Raw genomic sequence first — 8391 nt, forward strand, 5'->3', positions numbered from 1 at the left:
TTAGCAATTTTTAGTGATAAAATATTTTTTAATCAAGATAATATTTCATTTACAAACAATGAAATTGTACCTTTAATAGATTATAATCTAGTGTAAACATTTATATATACTGGAGAACAAAAAATTCATTTGACTCACTTTATTGCAATGTTCACTTTATTGTGTTTGTCTGGAACTGAGCCTTCAATACCTCTGAGGTATTCCTATACAAGACTCTCAAAAGAGATTTTGCAAATCAAAACTTTTAACCTGTTCATAGAAGAGATCCTACATCTTAAATATCCCTTTTTGTTTAGTATAAATGCATTTATTTCACATGACTCAGGTCAATAGTAAATAAAACTCTCATGTAATTACATACCAGCTGTGATAGCTAATTTTATGTGTCAACTTGATTGGGTCATGGAGTACCCAGATATTTGGTCCAACGTTACTATGGGTGTTTTTTTAAGGGTATTTTTCAGTGAGCTTAACTTTTAAATCAATAGACTGAGTAAAATATATCACCATCTCTGAAGTGGGAGGGCTTTGTTTGGTTAGTTGAAAGCTTGAATGGAACAAAAAAGGTTCACTTAAATAAGGGAATTCTACCTGCCTGACTGCCTGCAAGTAGGACCGTCTCTTCTTTCCTGGCTTCAGAATCAAATTGAAGCTTTGGCTTTTCCTGGGTCTTAAGCCTGCTGGCCTTTGGAGTGGAGGCACATGATGGTTGACCTGGTGCTCTGGCTTTCAGACTCTGACTGGAACAAAATCATCAGCATGGCTGGGTCTCCAGCCTGCAGACTTAAGATGGGTCTTGTCAGCCTCCATAATTGTGTGAGTCAATTCCTTATAACAAATCTGTCACTGTCTCTGTCTCTGTCATCCATTCCCTCTCCCGCTTCCGATGTCATATATATATTGGTTCTATTTCATGGAAAATTTTAATACACCAGCATTATATATTACCAGGATATTTTCTATGTCTATTAATTTCCACTTTTGTATTAAATGAATGGTGAAGGTTATCTCTGTCACCTATAAAGTAGGAGCTATCTGTTATACATCTTTGTATCTCAAATTGCTCAGCACAAAACCCAACTCATAAGTAAATGAAGCCAGACATAGTTCTGACCTACATTGGCTTTCTTAATTCTTTCAATTATGGTGTTAAAATAGTAACATTTAGAAAGTATGGACTTCGGTGTTATAGTTTTTTAGTGTGAAAATATTAGTGTGCCAGAAAGAATAAAAATAATTTCAGTGTTCTGGTGCATCTCTTATGGGTTGGATTTCCCTGAGTTTTGAAACACAAAACACTTTAGAATGCTTGGTTGGAAGATGATTGGCCAGAGAAAATACAGATTTATTTAATAATTAATTATTACATTAAATTAATATATTTATACTTTTCATGCATTTCAAATTTCACCACCAAAAATAGGTAAGAGAGTTGTTAAGTTTTACATGATACTCAGGTATGTATTCATATGTTTGGTAAATTAAATGCCTCTTTGAAAAGCAATATCTTGATATCATTGTGTGATATGAAAGATTAGTATTCTGGGGCTTGTACTTGGGCTTTTTCTATTTCATACATGTATTAAAAGATATAAAATGAAGAATGTTGATGTTGAAGCATGTGTAATTAAGAAAGTTAGACCAAGGGACAGGGAGTTGACAGTCTAAGAACTGAGTTACTCTGCAGCTTTTTGGTCTGAAGTCCTGCTGCTGTGACTCACTTATTCATCTGTAAGGAAACAGAGATCTAGGGAAGAAAAATGACTTATCTTAAGCTGGCATGACTAATTAAATTAATGCCATAGGAAGGAATAGAATCAAGTGCTTACCATGTGGGAGTTGGGGCCACCCCAGTAGGAAAGAGTAATTTCTCATAGACTTTGTTTAAAATTGATAATGCAAGGTGAAGATAAAAAGAAAAATAACTTTTCATCAGTTTTGTTATTTTTTTTACTTCTCTGCACACAAAGTACCCTCTTATTGCCTGAATCTAGGACAGACTGCTTCCAAGGTCATTCCTTCCTTGATCCATCACTGCATGAATCCTATTCATACTCTGTTCTGGAGAAAATCAAGTACATTGGTCATTTTTCATGACCTTCTTTCTAAGTGTTTAGACTAATGATTTGTATTATCTACCACTAACTTGAAAAATATTTCCAAAACACAAGAGGAAAAATACAGCATACATAGTAAGTTTTGTAAGAAGAAGCAATTTCAAAAGGAAAGGTAGTTGGAAGAACTCACAAGTCTCCAGGAGGATATTCAGGTATAACTTTAAGAAAGGTAAAGGACATGCTGCAGCAGAAGAGACCAGGAGAAAGAAAGCACATTTAAACATTAGAGACCCAAGACTTCTTAGCTTCTACAGTCTATTCTCAGCTGTAGGGAATGTGCCTTATCTTTGGGTTATGAACCACCAGGATATGCCCTAGATACCTTGATCTCAAGGGAAGCAAGCCACAAGTTTGCACGCATATAATAGACAAACATGCTCATAATACTTCCAGAGGAGTTTTGATCATTACTCAGTGTATTTTAAATCATCAATAAGCGAATTTCATCCCCCTTTGGCCTAAGGTCTGTATTATGCTTCTAGGCATCTCTAGTTATAAGCATTAAATAAAAAAGCAAAACACCAAAAAGCTGCAGAGTAACTCAGTTCTTAGACTGTCAACTCCCTCTCCCTTGGTCTAGCTTTCTTAATTACACATGCTTCAACATCAACATTCTTCATTTTATATCTTTTAATACACGTATGAAATAGAAAAAAGCCCAAGTACAAGCCCCAGAATACTAATCTTTCATATCACACAATGATATCAAGATATTGCTTTTCAAAGAGGCATTTAATTTACCAAACATATCAATACATACCTGAGTATCATGTAAAACTTAACAACTCTCTTACCTATTTTTGGTGGTGAAATTTGAAATGCATGAAAAGTATAAATATATTAATTTAATGTAATAATTAATTATTAAATAAATCTATATTGCCTCTGGCCAGTCATCTTTCATTGAAGAACATTTTGTAAAGCTACCAATTCCATCTCTCAGTATACTTGGCCATTGATACCAGTATAGTCATAGATGTTAGATGATTCAGAAGGCCAGCTTTCAGTTAATTTCAGATTCCAAATTTCATATCTCCTGTTTCATATTGCAAGTTCATACTGACATAGACTCCCAATAGGACTTTTGCTTAAATAATCTCCATCTTACCTCTTCTGGTAAAAATCCCAGACAAGTTTAAATGGTATCAGGGCTGATTAAATTGCACTATTGGATAAGTTTTGTTTTTAATTTATTCATGGTGCCTTGGTAGTTAAAGAACATTTATGTGAAATATAGTCTCCATAAATGTATTCTCATAACTTACTGGTACCAAAAGGTTCCCACAGGTTCATTCCTTCTGCCTTTTTCTGCCAAGGTTAAAGACCATATTTCCTAAATTGTTGCCAATTCCATCTAAAAGAGCATACATAAAAACATCCCTTCTTGGGTCAGTGTGCATGCTGTTTCCCAACTTTGTCTCCTAGAATGCTAACAACCTGCTAAGTTTTTAAAGTCCATTTCCTAAAACGACATCCTTTTTATGGGGCACTTGTCATCCTTTACCTACCTTGTAAAATAATGTTCATTCTAAATGATAATATAGGCCCATAAGTCTTTTTCCTCAGTTTACCTCTCCTCATTAGAGACAAATTTGGATAATCTAATGAATCCTACACTTGAGTGAGTTTTACTCAACTATGTTAGAGTGTTTCAGGCAATTTTATCTTATTCAGCAAGCATGTTGTTGCCAGTGAGCTTACTGATTGTGTACAATTTGAGAACTTATCTTGGAACCAGAAAAGATGACCTTCTCAACAGAATGTTATATGGCAAGTTGTCAATCCTACATAGTTTTCTTGAATGTATTTCAGTTCTCAAAGAGCAGTAGGATGGCTGTTCTTCCTATCACCTGTCAAAGCTGAGGTTAATAGTCCTGCCTCTTTACTACCTAGCAGATGAATAGTTCCTAAGAACTCCCTGTAGATACACTCTGGGGTTGTGGTGAAACCCCAGCTTTAGGTCAGCCCAAATCGCCTCACAGTGCTTTTAGGTGATTTTTATATTCTGAGTATCCTCTTGAAGAAATAGAACAAATATCAGTCATATCTTCAAGTTTCTGAAGACAGTGGGGTGTATCTTTCTTTGGCTATTTCCTGTGCCTGAATCACTCCATGACCACTCACCCATGTACTCAGGTGATCACTTCCAAAGAAAAAGAACATCACTTTTGCATCCAGTTCCACTCTTGACTGTGTGTATATGTGTATACCCGCCCCCCACACACACATGCTTCATTAAATACAACAACTCTGATTCTCCCTCTCCAAAAACATTTTTTTTCATAACAGTGGTTCCCCATACGATGCTTCCTTTTATCTTCTATTAAGAACCATTTTCTGAACCGTATTGCCAATCCATTGGCACTGTCTAAGAATCGGTACAAAACTCTACTGTTTTGTCATTTTTATATACTTCCTCCAGTGCCATAAGGAGTACAAGTGTCTGATGTTCACATATTGTTTGAGCACTGGGGTTGCACCACACCAAGGAGTAGACTGGGTAAGCTCTCAGACTGAATTCTTTGAAACTCTGAGTGTCTTCTGTTGTATATAATGTCATTAAAATTCATCTTTTCCCCTATGCTTTTGTGAAAAGGACTAGTAAAATTCTCAGAGATGGTATGTGATTCCTCCAGAAACCAACAACCCACTCAATTTTAATGCTTCATATTTTCATTTTGGAGCAGGCAGAGAAAATAACTTATTTTTGGTTGTTTGAGGTACATCTCTAGTGTCTCCAGGCCACATAATTTTTAAGAAGCTTATCATTTGTGCTTGACTCTGTAATTTAACTGGATTTATCCATGACCCTCTGCTGGTCAGATAATTAACCAGCATTTAGATCAGTCCATTTGTTCTTCAGATTGAGTTGTCAACATCATATCATCAATATGATTAATTACAGTATTTTTTCTTTTAATCAAGTCTAAGCTCTTCCTGGCAGATTTTGTCAATAATTAGCAGGATCTATACGTCTGTGTGAGAATGCAGTAAGTGTTTGTTGAGTTCCATTTCACATGAAAACCAATTAATTTGTCCTCCTTTTGAAATAAGATTAAGGAGGGAAAAAAACTAACCAAATTATTCACTGAATACTGATTACCTTTAACATGTGTTACTGTGTGAATTGTTATATTGGATATAGCATACTGTTATCCATATTGGATATAACATACTTTTTTAAATCTTTATAAAACTTTATTAAATCTTTCATAACTTACAGTTAAACACTAGGATTCATCAGCTTTCCTCACAGATAATACTGGAATAATGGACAATATTTTTTAGGCACTAGTTTAGGAGATACTGAAATATCCTTAAATAAAGCCAACATTTTTTTATTACACCCAAATATCCTATGTTGTGTTCAATCAAGCATTTGGGTGCATTTAGGTAATTCTGAAGATGTCATCTAGCATACCATATAAAAACAAGTGAAGAGGAGATTGGCATGATTTTCTGTTGCTTAGGGATTTAAGTATGGAAAACAGTCCTCCATTCAAACATTACATCCGTTCCTATAATACCTTTGGGTAGGGGTAATGTATTAGTATACAATATGTCCCTTCATAAATTTCTACTTTGAGTCACATTTTTACATTTAAGACTTCCAAGGTTGATTTACCATATTCCCTAACATAGGCATGTCCTCCTTAACTTTTCATTAACAATTTCATTAGCAAATTTGGGTGGAAGAGCACATTGTACCCTAGTATCCAACAGTTTCAGTATTACCCTCAGGCCATTGACTCCTTATCAATGCAAATAATCTCGGGCCCCAATGCAAATAACCAACCCCTCACTCAGAATCATAGTTCTCTTTTACTTCATACCATTTTAATCAGCACTTGCTCTGAAGAGACCATAGCTTTCATATTTGTGTCATTATCACATTTTCAAATTCATTTGGACTACAAAAATAGAGTGATTCTGTTCTCTTTCATAGTCTACAGAGTTGTCCCAGCCAGACCACCTAATATTGTCTAGAAATCTATTAAAAATTTCATAACTACTTCCTCTATCTCCTAGTTTATTTAATTTTAAATGAACTATATGTACCCTTCTAGTGGTTTCATTGTCCCAAAGTTGTTCAGTGTTTTAGTATTGTTTTCTGTTATCAACATATTTTTAATTATTTTCTTACACTTTAATCCCATTTGGGGTAACTGAGCTAACAGCCTCCCTCAAATTATTCTGGTCTCCCAATGGCAGGGTCAGAAGTCCAAGCAGTTGGAATACCTTTTATCAGACCATTCAGAGTACCTGATCAAAGTGTAAAATTAGGGATACTTGGGTATCATAAAATGAATCCAAATGCACTAACTTTCATAATATTTTTGCAGCCTTGGAAGAATCCCACTTAGTATTTAAGGATGATGTGTCTTCCTGACTCTCTTTTAGAATCATGTCTCTGCATATCAAATATAATCTCTTCCTTGGATTGTTTATTATTTCCTTTCATTTTCCTGAAACAGCCCAAGGAATCCAAAATACAGAATTTTTTTATCAATTTGCTGTAAGATTTTTCAAAAACTAATTTAGTTTTTCTCCAGCTTTCTTGCTATCAGTTTGTGTGACCTCGAACCAGGTGTGGCTTAGCAGTCAAATTTGCGTCAAAGGATAATCTAATTTGTCTTTCCACAGTGACAAATGCAGCTATTGCACAGGATTTGAAATTGAAAGGACTATAAAGGTCTGCATAAAGGCAAAGCAGAGAATTAAAAAGTACCATCAAAATATATGTGAGCTATACGGCTCAAGGGAACTTAGGCACAATTTGCATCTAAGATGATTATATAAACAGAAAAAAAAGTATGTATAACATTTATAGATTTTTAATAACAATGTAGCACAGGGTGCCTTCTCCAGATATTTGAGTGAATTCTAAGGACTCCTACTATTTAGCATTCTTAATCCCTCTCTTTTTCAAGTTTAGTACCAAGGTTCCAGACTTTATAGGAGATAAGAGTAAACAGCCCCAGACAAGATAAAAGCTGACTATACCTTTACACTTCAGATCATGAGTAACGTATTGTTTGAAGGCCACAGGTAGAATCCACAAGGATTATAAAGATTTATTTTCCACAATAGTTTTATCACCAGGGCACAGATGTAATGAAAACCAATACTAAATCTAAGCCAAAATGGGGAAAAGGAAAATTTCTTATCAACATCATCATTGTCCACATGGATTTGAGCAAGTCTGCCACTACTGGCCATCTGATCTTCAAATGTGGTGAACTGACAAAAAGAACACTGAAAAACTGAGGAGGCTGCTGAGATAGAAAAGGGGTCCTTCAAGGATGCCTGGGTCTTGGATAAACTGAAGGACAGGTACGAGCTTGGTAACACCATTGATATCAGCCTGTGGAAATCTGAGACAGCAAGTATTATGTGACCATAATTTGTGCCTCAGGACATAGGGACTTTTTAAAAAAACATGATTACAGGCTTACCTCAATCTGACTGCTGTCTGGGTTGTTACTGGGGTTGGTGAATTTGAGGCAGGTATCTCCAGGAATGAGCAGATCCATGATCATGTCCTTCTGGCCTACACACTGGGTGCAAAATAACTAATTGTTGGTGTTAACAAAATGGATTCCTACAGCCAGAAGAGATATAAAGAAAATGTTAAGAAAGTCAGTACCTACATTACATAAACTGGCGACAATCCCAACACAACAGCACCTGTGCTAATTTCCAGTGGAACGGGGACCACAGGCTGGAGGCAAAGGCTCATACATCTTGGTTTAAGGGATGGAAAGTCACATGTCAAGATGGCAATGCCCGGGAACTATATTGCTTGAAGCTCTGGATTGCATCATGCCACCAGTTTGTCCAGGTGACAAGTCCTTTCACCTGTCCCCCCAAGAAGCCAGAAAAATGGGTGGTATTGCTGCTGTCACTGTGGGCTGAATTAAAGGAGAGCACTGACTGCCATTCTAGGAAGAAACTCAAAGATTCCCCCAAATTACTGAAATGTGTTGAGGCTGCCATCATTGTAGTGGTTCTTGTCAGGCCCACATGTGTTGGGACCTTCTCTGACTATCCTCCTGTCATTTTGCTTTTCATGACACGAGGTGGGCAGTTGCTGGGGGTATCATAAAAACAGTGGACAAGAAGGCTGTTGGAGGGAGCAAGCTTTGTTACCAAGTCTTCCCAGAAAGCTCAGAAGGCTGATGAGTATAATGAATAGGAATCATCTATGTTTTAAATATGTAATAAAAAGCTATGGGAAGGTTCTGCTGGTTGCCATACTTCATAGGTGAGACTA

General features: G+C 36.1%; 1 pseudogene; it reads left to right on the forward strand.

Moving 5' to 3' along the window:
• Positions 1 to 7232: 7232 nt before the first annotated feature.
• Positions 7233 to 8033, forward strand: LOC118912227 (putative elongation factor 1-alpha-like 3; annotated as a pseudogene).
• Positions 8034 to 8391: the final 358 nt, after the last annotated feature.

The sequence above is a fragment of the Manis pentadactyla genome, chromosome 1 (genome assembly GCF_030020395.1).
Source record: "Manis pentadactyla isolate mManPen7 chromosome 1, mManPen7.hap1, whole genome shotgun sequence".
NCBI classification, from domain to species: domain Eukaryota; kingdom Metazoa; phylum Chordata; class Mammalia; order Pholidota; family Manidae; genus Manis; species Manis pentadactyla.